The following is a 16,257-nucleotide window of genomic DNA, read 5'->3' as shown; positions in this document are numbered from 1 at the left end:
CAAACTACTGGGGCTTCATCGATGGTACAGCAAGGGCAATATGCCGACCATCAAGTAATCAGAAACTTTACATTAGTGGCTACAAGCGGTTTCATGCCTTAAAGCTGTACCGACAGAACGTGCCGCGTATCTATAAGGCTAGTGCGCTTTTGGCGAACTGTCATACATGTTTGTATGATGCCCAGGTATCGCATTACTTCGGTCTTGATCCACCAGTTCTTGAAACTTACCTTACTCCTCGGTACTTTTACCACTCACAAATCTTTCTGAAATGTGTTTTATTTACGCACAAGATGTACGACATTTTACCAGGACAGTTTTCTGGGTATTCATGTCATGCGCGGTGTGCGCTGAAGAAATAAAAAATATTTGAGTGTTCTTTGAACATCCTCTGCACGTTCTCTAGCAGCTTCTCATGTTCTCTGTTATAACGTATCACTTCAAACTCATGCTTTCTGTCCTCCAAGTCCAACCTGCTCTCGTCTAGAGCGAGACGCCGCGCTTCATTTTCAACTTTTTATTTTTCAATTTCTTGCGCTTTTCTGCGTAGCTCATAGTCGTTTCTTCCTCCTCATGGTGACCAGCTGAAGCCCGATGCTCTGTAACCCTCGGGTGCCTGCAAAAAAAAAGACAAACAGCTTTATATCAACCTTAAATTTAGTTGAGCTTCTCCACTGGAGCAAAATAGTCACAATTACATATTTCTACCAGACGCAGTCAGTTGACATGTGACATTCGCGGATAACCGGAACTTTGTATACAGAACGAGTACCACAATATGTACACATTGTACAAAAATAAAATAGACTGTTATGAGGACAGTAAACATTTTATGATCCTTGTGTTTCTGCTTGTGCGCCATTTTTGTTATGTCTAACAGAGTTCCTCTTCATATGTAGCCTGTGTACTAATTGGCAGAATATTAATGAAGACATAATTTCTTTCGGTGGGCTTTTAGGATCCTATACAAGCCAGATTGCAAAGTGCAGGTGGGAAAAGAAGTTTCTTGGCCGAGTGAGAGACAATAACGATTGCTTTGTTTTATCTACCAAGCATGTCAAGCCCACAATGAGGCAGGAAAAAGACAAACGCACGTTTGGTGATCGGTGTTATGTTAGAGTAATGCGACAGATAAACTAGAATCGTTAATATTTCCGTGAAGCCAGTGGAATAGTTTTTTTTTTTTTTAATGAACACAATTTAACTGATCGAGTGCGCAGCTGAACGCAGCCTTTCAATAGAGACTAAAAAAAAAAAAAAAGGAAAATCGACCTCGGCTGCATCAGCAAGGCGCCTTCAAACATCTCTGGGTATACGAGCCGCGTACACGGTCCTTGCGGTGAAGGCGCTAAAGTGTGTTGAAAAACGATCTTGGAACAGACACGGCGGCCCGACGAGCGCGCAAACAAAGCTCTCGCTCCATTCAGTGGTTGCTGTGAGGTTTCGAATGTCTCTTCCGAGCGGTGACCGAAACCCGAACTAAGAAAAATAGAGGAGCCTTAACCCGAACAGATGCGCAGCGCCTAATGTTAGCGGTGGGCTTGCCGATAAAACAGCTCAGATGAGAGTTGCTTTGTTCTAAAGTAAGCGAGGGCACTTTCCACACCACAGTAAACAGCAGCCAGCATTCGCGTTTCACGCTTTATAACGCGTAAGTGCTGCTTTTCTTTCCTGCTGCTGTATCATCGAGAAACGTAATTATTTTTTACGAAGTGTCTAAAGGTACGTCCGACGGATCCATTCGATTCTCGTAAAGATACGGCGGACGTCGATATACAGGCTCATGGCTATATGCACGTCGAACGCGGCCACATTCCGCTTGCTACGCGTGAATGAATCTTATCCTCTATGATATCAGCTAGCCGTGACTCTCGATGAGGTGCTACGAAGAGTGCATCCGTTCTAACATAGATCACGGTCTTCACTTAGGGTTGTGTACGGCAAGCCTCGCTGTCACGCACATAGCTGCAGGCGATGCTACGTACTGCCCCAGCTGACATCGAGATACGCACATTCACGAGCAGCTTTCGCTTCGCACTCAACTATCACCTCGATCTGCCCGCAATGCGAGCGAGCTATTCCTAGCATTTACGCTGTCTTAGGTCCTGCGTCGACCTCCGAAGATCTAGCGCCGGCACAACACACACACACACCTCGCCGTGCAGAACATTCGGCATTCCAAAGCATGTATGTACTTATGTGAAATGGCATTATGCTCGTTCCTCACATGCAGACCGAGGAAACAGGATGTTTCTAGCTAAATTCTTCGTTTAAATTCTACCTCAGAGCCGTGGCAGAAGACATGCCGAATCTACTAGAGGCTTGCGCTGCTACTGCGGCGAGCTGCACATCGACTCGTCGAGGCGAAGACCTACTGCACCGCACCGCAACAGTGCACAACCGGAAAGCCGGAAGCGCGAATGATCCGAATTCCCTGTGAACAGCAATGTTCTTTGGTATTTATAGGAGAAGACTAGACTAAAGTGCTTAGCCTGCATCTTTTTCTTGTCGTTGAAGTTTGTGTACATGTAGTTTCAACCCCCGCATGCTCGAGGTTAGCGTGACCCGACTGTACGGCCGCGCAGCTTTGAAACGATCGGGATCGATATGCATGCATCGCCGGACTTAGGTACGCGGTAGAAAATGTGCGCTGCACATTTCGTTGCAGAAGCTGACTCTTGGAATTTTTCAGAGTGTGCCATGCAAGTGATCGTTGCTACAACCACGCATCCATGTTCCAACGGCTGGCCTACCCCGAGGCGCATAAATGTTCAACCGTGGACGTATCAATGATCGAAGAGAGGACAGATTTTCACAATATTGGGCGCGAAATCGATAGCTAACAGTGCTCAGTGTTAGAGAAATTCTGCCTTGATCACGCGCAATTCAATGTTTCAGGTGTGGTCAGTAGCTATAAGTTTGAACAGTTCGCCTGTCAAGTCAGCGGCGCCAGCGATGGACCGGCGGAGCGATTTTCCACGCTACACCGCTGTCTTGCTAGAAAGCCTACCTAGGTGGCGTTTGACATTCAGCTGCTTTTTGTGGGCCCCGGAATTGAAAGCAACGCCTTCAGAAACGCGTTAAATGTTCAAAAATGTATTCTCTTCAACAGTTTCACTCCAGGCTGTCAAAGCAGGCGGACGTTGATAAAACATTTGAGCACTCCAGTCTTTAGAAATCTGTAAGAATCGCCTTCAGTTTGTAAAATTATTGGAATAGGTCACTTTCCGATCGCTGGGACATAGACCCTCATGACAGCGCTGTCACGTGAATAAGGACCACACCAGACCGAAAGCTTGTCTCATATAACATAGCTAACCAAGGTATACCTTACAGCATTGTGTTGATTTTTATGGTGCATAAGTGACTAATGCTACCATGCACCAAGAACAAGGTTTAATGTAGTTATTTTGTGTGTAATTACTAAAATGTTCTTTAGGATGTAGCTTGTTTAGGAACATTTTAGGAAACCAAAAATGCAGGAAATTTGCACGTCTCTCCTAGGATCATGCTGGGATGGAAAGGGATCTGTTGCAAAATTGTACAAAATGTTTCCTCTTATTTTCTCGACTCTGGCGCACTTGTAAGATATGGTTTATTGTTAGTTCATCTCCACACTCCTTGCATATTGGTTTATCCTCTTTCATAAGTATGAAGCTGTGTGTGAGGTGTGGGTATGTGTTTTGTGAAGATGACCTAAAATGGCCTCCATGTTGTGTTTTTGATTACTGCATGATTTCCATTTCTTAATGACAGGTTTGACAAGTATAGTTTGTAGTTTATTTCAATGTTTCAAAAATCCTGCCATTTCACTCTCACTTTTCTTTGTACAAGCTTCTTGGTATCTTCATGCAGCATATTCACCCTCTGTAATTTAGCATTGCGTCAAGGTAACCTGGTTATTTCTTTTCATCACCTTTCAAGACAACTGTCCCGATTTCATAAAGTGTAGGGTTTCTGACGACAGGAACTCCTTGGAAGTCATAGAAATAAATGAGACCCACAATCATGAGCTACCTAGGGTATGCATATACATGTCCATCGCTCAGTGGAATGGTGTCAGTACGCTGTTAGAACAGGTCTTGTGGTAACAACAACCATTGTCTGAGGTGGTCCTTTAATGGGCATTGAAATGCTATGTAACTACAGGTACTGATAGAACTCGATCACGTTATGTGATGATGCGATCCTTGCATGCATATAGGTATACATTGGAGTATCTGCAGTGCACCACTTGACCATTTGCCACCAGTTTGTGTGAAAATGTATTTTTCATGCATGTTAACCAGTATTTAACAGATGGCCCTGTGCACAAGCCAAAAGTGCCACGAGCCAAATGTCACGAGGCCACACGACATGGCAGGAGCTGTTAAGTCAAGCTTACAAAGTTATATTTGAAATATGTTCTGGGACGTTTCAGCTCCGATCAAGAAAGGTTACTCCTAGGCCATGGAGGCATGTTTGTAGTTTGGTTAACGTGAGGCTTAGAGAGGTCTATGCCAGGTTGTCTATCACATAACAGGGCAGCTTACGACCATATGCTAATGAGTATATCTGAGGTGACAGAGACATGAATTAAGGAATTAGTAATTAAGTTTGTAGCAAAAGGCATGTAAGTTAACGGGAATCCACAGTGGGATCTGCAGACAAGAACCATAAATGCTGGTGCATTATACCCTTACAGATGGAGATTAGGAGTCTCCCTAATTTTTGATCTGCTCAAAGCTTGTCATTTCCTTTGTTCTTCCAGGTGAGAAAGATGTGAAAATGATAGCATCGAAAATTCCAGAGACCATCGTTAACAAGGATGATGATCCCAACAGCGTAAAAAGGAATTTCAGAAAAGATGGGAGACTAGTAATGCTGGCAACAGTTGAAGCCAAGTGGAAAGGCATGAAATTGAAATGCAACATATGCAGAGGTATGTTGCGAGACGACCAGTCTGTGGTGTACGACGTCTCCGTTAATTTCATCAAGTGATTGGCCAAAGCAGATGGGGCTTGTGGTTTTGTGATAAGTGCAGTGTAGTAGCATAGATGCAACCTTGCCCATTATTAATTGGAGTGGAGTAAGTGCATTGTTTTGTTTTTGTAAGATGTTCATGGTTTCCATGCAAACGTTATGAGAAATTTTTTCCTAGAGAATGTTTGCTGAAATGTGAATATAATGTGCAATAAAACTAGTGTTTTCTTGCTATTTACTTTTCCTTGTATACATTAGTTCTGTGAAGAAAACCACAGGCTAGAAGGAAATGTAATGGCATGCATTTCGATACTTGGCCCCGTTGTGCTGGCTCAGTAGAGTGCTTGGCTGCTGAACCGAAAGATGCAGATTTGGTTCCAGCCACAGCAGGGGCATTTCAATAGAGGCGAAACAATAGGCCGTCATGCACCGTGCGGTGTCAGTGCATGTAAAAGAACCCCAGGTGGTCGAAATTATACCGGAGCCCTTAACTATTGTGTTCCTCATAGCCGTAGTTATTTTGGGATGCTAAACCAGATATATATCACATCGTACTCTGAGTAAGATGCTATTCATGGTCAGTTAATCATACACTAAATGATTCATTTTTTTCTGCATGGTACAGCAGCTGTTGTACAATTTTATTTTAGCCTTCATGAAGAATATCACCCTGGCTCCACATGGCCTTCTGTTGACCCTTGATATGCGTCACAATCACACACCCGAGTATGTATTTGTCTAAGGGCACCTATGCATGCAAGGAAGGGACCGTTACTTTCCATTTGTCAGAACTGAAATGCACGATCCACATCATTTCTGTAATTCAACTGCCTGCTATTTGAACTGTCCAGCATTGATGCAAGTTTCAAAGAACTGCAATTAGCAAATTAATCCAAGCAGGAAACCATGCCAAGAACTGCTTCGGTTTCATCTTTAACAACTGTTTGAGAACTAAAATTAGCCAAATGTTGCAAAACATAGATGAGAGGTTACAAAATCTAAAAAACAATGCAGCCTACCTGTGGCATGTAGGGTTTCACATCCTAAAGTGACATATGTAGCTATGAAAAATACCGTAGTGGAGAGCTCCAGACTAATTTGACTGCCCGGGCTTTGTACTTTGCGTTGACATCTTGCAGGAAACAGAAGCATTTGCATTTCACCTGCACCACAGTGCGACTGCCATCACTGGCATTAAACATCACGACCTTGGGGCAAGTGGCCGAACGTGCCACTAAGATGTCGCAGCGTCTACGTACATGCTATACACGTCAACCTTTCTAGCATTAAAGCTGTCACATGCATGGCAGATATTCATGTTCAGCTTTGGACTGACAAGTTTAAAAGTGTACTATTTGTATTTGTCTAGCATGAAAAACAAAAAAAAAAACTAAGGAAAAACGAAAAAAAAATGAACATATGTTGAAAAAAGCACTGTCATTAACACACAAAGCATATTCGTTCCTTTATTAATGATAAAGTGGCCTTCAACAATAGTACAAAGCCTGAACATTTAGGAAGGTGCTGTGCCAGGCAGCTATTTTAAAGAAACCTGAACCATTTCACCTTTAGTAATGTGCATCCCGACGGTGTGGGCTGGGCACTTATTTTTCGGTCCACTCCAACATGCGAAAACTGCATCATTTGCATTCCCATTTTCCGAGTTTTGAGCTCTATAGTGCAGGCTAACAAATTGTCGATGACTTCTTTTCGTCTGATTGTTGCACAGCGCGTGTAAATAAATTACCACTGCACCTAATAAACACTGACATGCACGTGCAACATCGCCGATCATAAACGGACACACTGATGTCCGTCTGGACATCGGCGCACTCTTCGTAGTCTCACACAGCACTCTAGTAGGACGTAATCCGTACATCACAGCATCTCACGGTAAGCACAAACCACACCTCCAACAAACACGAATGACGCGATGCTTGGGCTAGAGACACGCCAGCGGCACCCAGCTTTTTCAGCGCCGCTTGTATATGTACTACGTAGAACTTGCGGCACCAAACCTCAATGCGAGCAGAAAGCGATGCGTTACGTGACGCATCTCATCACAGATAGAAGTGACGAAACTTTGAAGAATCAAAACTACATAACTACATAACGACCGTCGTAGACGTTAATCCACATGATAACGAGGACCAAATGAGCGGGCGTGCGGGCCGCGGGCTGGCCGTCAACACCGCGATTACATGCGCTTGCGCTCTGGTCGTGCTTGCCACCCTGCCGCGGTCCAACTCACGTAAACCTGTCATCATGCCATCACGTAGTATATCACCCATTCTAGGCACTATTCTTGCCACTGTACTATTCTTTGTAATTTCACATTTCACGCATGCAGTATGTTCTTGCACCTCGCACGTAGTACACCTCATACCAACTTCGATTTGGCTACATATGGCTACCATGTTGTTGCTACAACCACATCTGAGTCCGGCTTTCCCGACGGATCCCAAGGCCCATATCGGAGAAAAATGCGTTGGGTCCGTCGGAAGAACCCTACCGATCGGGTCCGTCCGCCGTACCTCTGAAAAATATTTCCCGGATCCGTCCGTCGTATCCCGAAGAAAAACGCACCGGGTCCGTCGGACGTACCTTTAAGACCATTGATCGGGTCCGTCCGACGTACCTTTAGCCACAGCCTATTTTTTATCATTCATCGAGGCCGGCCGCGCAGCGGCACTGACGGTGATCTCGACTAGGTTTAAAGACTGCATAATCGTTCCCTCACTTCGCGTTAATTGTATTTCTAAGCGCTGGCATTACATGTTTTAGTTGTGAAAGAGTAAAACTCACCTTTTAAGGTTCTTGACGTCCTGCTGTCGCCAGCATAATAGTAAATCCACGCGGTCTTTTGCTCCGCGCAGCGTAAGTTCGCGGCCCATCACATGGTTCACGATGCGCACAACTTCGATCCATTTATGGTCATCTCCAACTCCAAACGGCCTCGTCGCTGACACCTCACGCAATAGACACAAGTCTTCCTCAGCGTGAAACACCTCCGGGCTTTCTTAACTTGTAAAGGGGCCTGAGCTGGGGGTCGCCGTCGACAACGGAGCAGCGCCGGGCCCCGGGGCCTAGTGCGCTGGTATGGAGGCGCCACTGCTCCGGAACAAGTAGCGCCACCTCCCGCCGGCGCACCCATATGTGGTATGTCTGCTCGTCGAAGAGAGGCGGCGGAGTGAACGCGAAGTCTACTCTTCCCGGCAGAAACCTTGTGAGAAGAAAACTTTTGTCGGTCATTTCCTGCCTCGTGTCACACGCGTACATAACAGACACATGTACCATGTGTGCGTGTTGAAAAATAAACCAAAAACAAAGCGAAGAAAGCCGCTACCCATTCATGCCGTCTGGGAGAAGGCCGCCGGCGCTTTGGGCGCAGCGCATCGTCGGCGCGGGAGCGCTTCTGCTGGCGGCTCTACGGTTTTTTTTTTTTTTTCGTTGAAGTAGGAATTCGGAACCCGAACAATACGGCACTTTGAAAGTAAAGACATAAATAAAACAAAAACTAAGCCGGTGTGCAATGCGCAGCACTGGCTTTTCCCCTCGGTGGCAGTGTATGTGGAAACGGCATGCTAGACCCCCCAGAAGCGACAGCCGAGAGCTGGGCTCCGTTGGTCAATAGAAAGGCTCTTTAAAAAAAAAGAAAAAAAAAAGAATTCACGTCTTCCAGAGGACGGGACGAGCAGGCTGTATATGGAGATGTACCCTAAGGCGTCGGGCCTTGCGTTCACGTGCTTTTTCGGCGCTCGGCAGTTCTACCGTAGTTTTTATTTTCTACTCGATGCGTCGAAATAAGTGGTGACGGTTCAGTGCGCGGAAAAACAGCCATAGCTGAGCAAGCTCGCGTGCTGTTCGGGGGATTTCGCGTGATCGGGAATGTTGAGACTTGATTTAAGAATAACTGCTTGGTGCGCGATCAGAAACTGTACGAAGCCAGCACGCGCGTGGAGTGCGCGGGGAACTTCACAGTGCAGAAGGGCCCTTGGATATCTTCAGAAAATGCGCTAACGAAATGAAAACCGCCTTCTACGACGTCAGCTTGGAGGTAAGTTTTATTCGGCCCTTTCGGCGTCTCTTCACCACATATGTAATTCTTTTTTTTTTTTTTTTTTTGTAGTTGTTGGCAAACCCACGCAATATCACGGATGCCAGTTGCATCTGCAAGGCCGGGTGCCACTGTTAACGATGCGACATATATCGCTCTCGTATGATTTCCAAGAAAATCGCAAAAAAAAACAACTTGATTTTCGATTGCCTCCCGACGGTTTTTTTTTATAATTATTATGACACCCATTACACAACAGCAGATCGAGCTGTTAGTTTAAAAGGACGTTTTCTCTTCGCGGGGAGCCATGAACGTGTGTCAAGTCAGCAAGCGCGCACTCCTGCAATGTGCTTCGCTCTCCATGTCGTGCTTCTACGTCTTTTACATCAGGCTAGGCTTCCCAAAAGCGAGCACCGAGAACAGCTGGAAACTATCATTAGGAAGTCGTTAAAAAAAAAAAAAAAAAAACTCTCGTTGGGCAGGAAGGCTCCGCGCTCTCTACAACACAGGCTGTGTCCGAAGACCTGCCAGCGCTGGTTACAACATTTAGTAGTTGTTACAACTTTTAAAGCTCGAGTTTGGTCCAGAAGTAAAAAAAAAAAAAAAAAAAGACCCGTTTTTTTGTGTGTGTGTGTTTTTCGCGTGTTGCGCGCTCGATACAAACAACCGATCGCTCGTGCATGCTTGAAAGAAACCTAGCGTCAAGTACTGTACAAAAAGGAAAAGTGGGAAATGCGCAGCCGAAACGAAAAGCAATGGGTGCGATATGAGATTCGAAATGACTAAGTAAGTACAGGCCCTTGTTTTAGTCGCTGTTTATTTTTTATTCTTACGGGGAACCAAAAAGAAATCGGAACACAGCGTCGGCGCTACCCACGGTTGCGGATCCAGACAGCCGCCTTTTACAGCGGCGCCTCCCAGACGGCGCCACATGTTCGGCCAAAGCTGCAGCGCACCATGAGACATGTGGCGCCACCTGGCGGCCGACGGGAGCTAATACTGAGGCGGCGCAGAAGCTGACGCCGTATATGTTGCGGCCGCTGTGTTCCTTCTGCGTTCGCGTTTTGTTATCCCAGTGAGTGTGAATTACTCATTTGGTGACTTCAGTGGTCTCGTGCGATGCTTCGACTACTACGGATGTGAACAAGAATAAAAATAAGCGCAAGGGCGGCGAGAAAGACTACCACAATCACGAAGGAGACCTAAGCGTACCGCTTGCTGGGAGAACCTGGGGAGAATGATGAGAGAAGGAGATATTGGCTGCGAGAGAGTAATGTAACTGAAATTCGTTTTGTTATGGGGCCATTGGCGTACAGACGCCAGGAAGCTAAAATAAGACGATTGCCCAACTACGAAGTTTCTGAGAAAGCTGTATAGCTTTCCTTTGTAGCCGTATGGCTGCGTTTGGGTGGATGCAATGAGTAATTACTCCCTTATTACAAATCTACTCCACCTTGGGGTATTCCCCTAAATATCTGACCAACACCATTCGCATTTCGAGTTATAGATCAATTCGCTCTCGCCCTACCATCTGATCTGCTGACCATCCTGGTTAGCTCAGGAAGTATCGCGGTGCGGTGATAAGGGCACGCAGCGAAAAATTGTGGCTCGGAGAGACGCCCACGAAAAGGGCACTTAGTGACGAAAAAAGGTACGCAGTGTCAAAAGAGATAAAAGAAATCTCCTATCAGAACGTAGTTACCTCGGAAAAAAAAAAAAAAACGATTGAACGGGCGTTTGTAGAATTTTACAGCGAATTGTTTAGCCTGAAAACACCGGACATTGAACGCTTCAGAAAAGACTTTCTGTCGCTAAAGCCAAGAGTAGAAGACGAAGTGGCGCAGTCACTTGAAGCAAGTATTACTTCCGAGGAAATTGAGGCCGTTATCGGGGAATTAAATTCCAATAAGTCACCCGGACCAGATGGTCTTGGTGCTGCCATATACAGGGGGCCATTAGGCGCTGTTTATTTTGCACAAAGATATAAAAAATAATGTCCAAAACAAACTGAAATATTTTTTATACTACTATTTTCCTCGCAAAATGCAATTAGCTTTAGTCATATCAATATAAAAGAACACACATTTGCTGAAAACAACGACCATGCTCTAAACATAGCCATTTTTTCCGCTCTGCTGGACACCATGCGCGGCGTTGTGCAATACGTGGTGCAGTCGCGACAATTAAACGCAACTAACCGAGTTAGAATACAATTTTATGCAATAAAAACTAATATATTTAGGAGTAAAAATTACATTATTGAAGAAATATGTTATTTAATGACTCGAAAGCAAAGCACATTGGAAACGAGAGTACTCCCTTCGCCCATCAATGGAGATCGTCGATCTCCTTTGCTTCAAAACTCCATTTAACTTCCTTCCATAATGGACTGCCGTGTGACACGGCACGTATCTCCCTCGAGGTAATGGCTACCTTGGTTGAAGGGAGTTGAAAGGAGTTCAGCCGTGTCCGTGTGACAGAGGTATTAGGGCGACGACTCCAACGTGTAATTACTTCTCTTGTAGGCCCACATCAGACATGCGGTATAAAAGGAAGGACCATTCTTACTAACATACACGCAGCAAGGAGTGTACTCGAATGTTGTGACGCGATGCATGACCACATAGCCATGACGCAATTATATCCCTGTCACACGGCCGACTCGGAACTACCTTGAACTTCCTTGGTCTAAAGGAGCGCAAGGGAGTCGCAGGGAGTTTCGCCTTAAAGGAGTTGTCCCCGTGTCACACGGCTTGCAACGAGCTTATCAGAGCAGCCAACAGGGGGCCATTAGGCGCTGTTTATTTTGCACAAAGATATAAAAATAATGTCCAAAACAAACTGAAATATTTTTTATACTACTATTTTCCTCGCAAAATGCAATTAGCTTTAGTCATATCAATATAAAAGAACACACATTTGCTGAAAACAACGACCATGCTCTAAACATAGCCATTTTTTTCCGCTCTGCTGGACACCATGCGCGGCGTTGTGCAATACGTGGTGCAGTGTCGCGACAACTAAACGCAACTAACCGAGTTAGAATACAATTTTATGCAATAAAAACTAATATATTTAGGAGTAAAAATTACATTATTGAAGAAATATGCTATTTAATGACTCGGAAGCAAAGCACATTGGAAACGAGAGTACTCCCTTCGCCCATCAATGGAGATCGTCGATCTCCTTTGCTTCAAAACTCCATTTAACTTCCTTCCATAATGGACTGCCGTGTGACACGGCACGTATCTCCCTCGAGGTAATGGCTACCTTGGTTGAAGGGAGTTGAAAGGAGTTCAGCCGTGTCCGTGTGACAGAGGTATTAGACCTCCACAAAGCATTTGATAAAGTGGTACATGAAATTTTGTTCTCTGTTTTAGAGTATGTCAATGCTGGTTCCGTGATTACAAAGGGCGTGAAAATGGTTTACGAGTGCTGTTCAGCGAGACTGGTCGTGAATAAGCATTTAACCGATCGTATACCTGTTCAGTCGTCAGTAAGGCAGGGCTGTCTCTGTCTTCCCTTTTGTTTGCGCTTTATCTGGAGCCTTTCTGTTTAAGATTGCTTACAAGGCCAAACATACGCGGTTATAGATTTTTTCAAAGTGAAGTTCGGGTTTTGGCATACGCGGACGATATTGCGGTTTTTTTGTACTGACCATGAGAGCGTGCAAGAAGTTGTAAAAGAAGCAACTGCTTTTTGCACTGCAAGTGGAAGTGAAATTAGTTGGGCAAAGTGTTTAGGATTTTGGCACGGAAACTGGCAATACGCGCCTGAACTGTTCTCCAGTATGCAATGGACAATAACGCCAGGCAATTACCTTGGTGTGCCACTAAAGCATTACCGTGAAAGCAAGGAATGTTGGGCCGGTGAAGTTGAGCAAGTGAAAACCCAAACAAACAAATGGGGAGGACATAACTTTTCTATGTTCGCAAGAGCTACCGTTTGCAATATGTTCCTAGTTGCAAAAATTTTTTACATGCTGCAAATGTTATCTATGTCAAGAATCTCTGTTCAAAAACTGCATAGGGTATTTGCCACGTTTGTGTGGGCTTCAACATGGGAGCGTACCAGTCGATGCAATCTGTTTCATACGGTGCATAATGGTGGACTGGGATTGTCACATTTATACTTAAAGCAGATTGTAACCAGGTTCTTTTTTTTTTTTTTTTGCGCGAACAAAGCGATGTTTTTCTTAGAACGGTAATCCAAGTGCGATTGCGTGATTCACTGCCGGAATATGTAGTTTCGACTATGTCTGCAGGGACAATGGCTCTAAGTGCTTTTCTTCGCGAAGTTGTCGCGTCCTTCCAAATAGTGAAGGCGAGATTTTCAAATGAGTATATGTGTACTGTTACGCGAAAACGGCTGTACAAAGATTTATTGGAAACCTTTTTACCTGTGCCTCTTTATCGCGCTGTATATGCTTTGGGTCCGGAGCGGGACGTGTTGAAAAGAGTGAAAAGAATGCCCATCAGATCGTCCGCTAAATCTTTCTTTTTTCAATTGCATATCGGCACTCTTCCGGTGAAGCCATGGCTGGAAAGCAAAGGCCTTTTTGTGTCTTGGTCTGCTGACTGTTTAATTTGCAAAAAGCTGGAATCCATAGAGCATATTTTCCTTGATTGTCACGATGCGGTTTTTTTGTGGGACGTGCTACAGCGTACTATTAAAAAGGACTTACCAATAACGCCGTTTGGCATACGCTACCTCCCATGCGCCCAGCCAGGAGAAGTGCCCAGTGATTTATTAATGGTCTTGTGTATGCACAGCGTATGGAGAACGCGGATGGATGTTCGCCATGAGCATGTTGTCGTACACCCAGCCCATCAGTATTTTGTTGAAAGTGTAATGTACACGCGTGATGTTTTCGGAGGGCAATCTGAACCCCCGGAATGGCTGCCAGTCTTGGACAAGCTCATGTCACCTAATCCATTATATCACAAGAAACCTGTCAGAAAGTGACTTGTGTTTTTAATTCCATGCGACTTTTCATCGTTCTTTGTAGTTGCCAAGTCGGTAATAAAGAAAAAAAAAAAGTCCTGGTTAGCTCAGTCGGTAGAGCGACTGCCCCGGAAAAGCGGTGGTGCCGGGTTCGATTCCCGGATCAGGACGAATTTTTCTTTAACTACGCAGTTTCTGAGAAAGTTGTATAGCTTTCCTTTGTAGCCGTATGGCTGCGTTTGGGTGGATGCAATGAGTAATTACTCCCTTATTACAAATCTACTCCACCTTGGGGGATTCCCCTAAATATTTGACCAACACCATTCCCATTTCGAGTTATAGATCAATTCGCTCTCGCCCTACCATCTGATCTGCTGACCGTCCTGGTTAGCTCAGTCGGTAGAGCGACTGCCCCGGAAAGGCGGTGGTGCCGGGTTCGATTCCCGGATCAGGACGAATTTTTCTTTAACTACGAAGTTTCCGAGAAAGCTGTATAGCTTTCCTTTGTATCCGTATGGCTGCGCTTGGGTGGATGCAATGAGTATTTACTCCCTTATGTGGTCTTGCAGTGTGATTTTAGCGATTTTGTTTTTGTATGTCTTTACATGTGCCTCATGTGTGGCAAATTCTAGGGCACGCTGCTGTGCACTATATGCAAGATTTTTGCATACTGTCATGAAGATATTTCGTGTTTTCAGTGCCGTTGTTTTGTGTTGGTTTTATTTCCCGACTTCGAGTGTACGGTTTCCCTCAGTAGGGACGGATTTAGGTGCGTTGTAGCCTGGCGAAATGGTCGCATGAAAGAGAAATGTGGCGGCCTGCTTTTTTGTGTGTAAATGACCGGATTCCAAGCTCATTTATTCTCTTAGGAGGGACGTGTAAGGCCGCATTGAAAAGTGGCTCGCACGTGGAGTCGAGCTGGTGGTCGAACCCCCCGAGCGAGTCGCAGTGGCGGTCAACTATCACGGCGTCCAACTTTGTGGCACCCAACTAGCACGTGGCACTCAACTTCGAAGCTTCACAAAACAGCTCTAATCTTTCTTGTTGTATTCTTTCTCTGTCTAGTTTTAGCGCGCTGTTTCTGTTGAAAATGAGCTCTAATCGCTTGATTTTTACCGTCGACAAATAAATGAGGCTCAATTAACAGACTGTTGCATGTGCCCCTGATAACTGTACTGCAAACAAAATAACTATTCCAGAGAATATTTTATAGCTTTGCTCATGTGCAGTCTAGTGCCTGCACTACCAGGACAGGGCTAATATCCAGGTGGTGACTCCTGTATGCGAATATGTGCATAAGTTTGGAGTGTGTGTAATTTGTAATAAATAAAAAGTTTCTGCTGTGTGTTTGTTATAAAAAGTATGAGACATTCCCTGTGTGTCTAAAATGACACCCTGTAAAAGGCATATGTAGGTAATGCTGAATTGTAGTATAGGCTTCAGCATGCAGTGTTCAATGCCCCCGAATATGGCTTCTGCACATGGGCGGTCATCGAGTACGTAAGATATGGTCCATTCCAGCACGGTGGCCACTTTCCATTATATTCAACTCTGCCTCAATATTCCCACACCAACCCTGCCCTAATGTCCCAACACAAATTGAAGATGGCATCTTGGGTCAGTTCAGAACACCAGCATGAGCTCAGATTTTGAGAACTGGAAACAAAGGATGTTTCTTACAAGGACTCTAAGAACAAGCCGAGGAAAACCTCCTAAACAATGTCCCAATAAGCTCCCAAAATACCCCAAACATGTCCCATGGCAGTATTGTTTGGGACGTCCTGCGGAAGTCGCTCCTTGTTTCATTTGGGACATTTTGGGGATTTTTGGAACTTTTTGAACATTTCTAGGACATCCCAATCTCCCATAATCGGAATCACTGGGATGTCCCTGGGACGTCTGTGTGTTGTCTGGATAATTAGTAATGCAATTAGCAATGTAATTTAATTTTCAAGAGCAATTTTGCCACGCATGGTCCTTCTGACTAAAAATGAAGGGTGGGCATAGGCCCCCAATTTTGTCAGCTGCTCATTGCGCGCTTCTCCGTCGCGCTTTCGTTTACGCACAAGCATAAAACTACATAAAAGAAGGCTTTTAGTTCTTTCAGCTAGTCTGTACGCTCTGTGCTGTGCCGGCCATACACTCGCCTGACAGCGAACAAATGAGCACAAACACAAAAGCATACATGCATTGGTCTATTCTTCTAAAAAAAGCAGGAGAGCCCTTCCCAGCCAGCACACATACATCCCAGGGATTCCGATTATGGGAGATTCGGATGTCATAGGGAAGTCCGG

The 16,257-nt window shown here is 45.0% G+C and overlaps 1 long non-coding RNA gene and 2 other non-coding genes across 3 annotated transcripts; 2 read left to right on the top strand and 1 right to left on the bottom strand.

Annotated features, from left to right (window-relative positions):
* Positions 1 to 269: 269 nt before the first annotated feature.
* LOC146205000 (uncharacterized) lies at positions 270 to 8,072 on the bottom strand. Its single transcript, XR_014703101.1, has 2 exons — positions 7,768 to 8,072; positions 270 to 616 (listed from the first exon to the last, which is right to left on the bottom strand). It is a non-coding gene; the product is annotated as an uncharacterized LOC146205000 (long non-coding RNA).
* A 5,987-nt stretch (positions 8,073 to 14,059) lies between these two features.
* On the top strand, positions 14,060 to 14,133 carry TRNAP-CGG (transfer RNA proline (anticodon CGG)). Its single transcript has one exon. It is a non-coding gene; the product is annotated as a tRNA-Pro (tRNA).
* A 211-nt stretch (positions 14,134 to 14,344) lies between these two features.
* Positions 14,345 to 14,418, top strand: TRNAS-GGA (transfer RNA serine (anticodon GGA)). The gene has a single exon. It is a non-coding gene; the product is annotated as a tRNA-Ser (tRNA).
* The last annotated feature ends 1,839 nt before the right edge of the window (positions 14,419 to 16,257 follow it).

This window comes from Amblyomma maculatum, chromosome 1 (genome assembly GCF_055883805.1).
Source record: "Amblyomma maculatum isolate TAMU_Amacu chromosome 1, ASM5588380v1, whole genome shotgun sequence".
In the NCBI taxonomy this organism is placed as follows: Eukaryota; Metazoa; Arthropoda; class Arachnida; order Ixodida; family Ixodidae; genus Amblyomma; species Amblyomma maculatum.
This window is presented reverse-complemented; position numbering and strand designations above follow the sequence as displayed.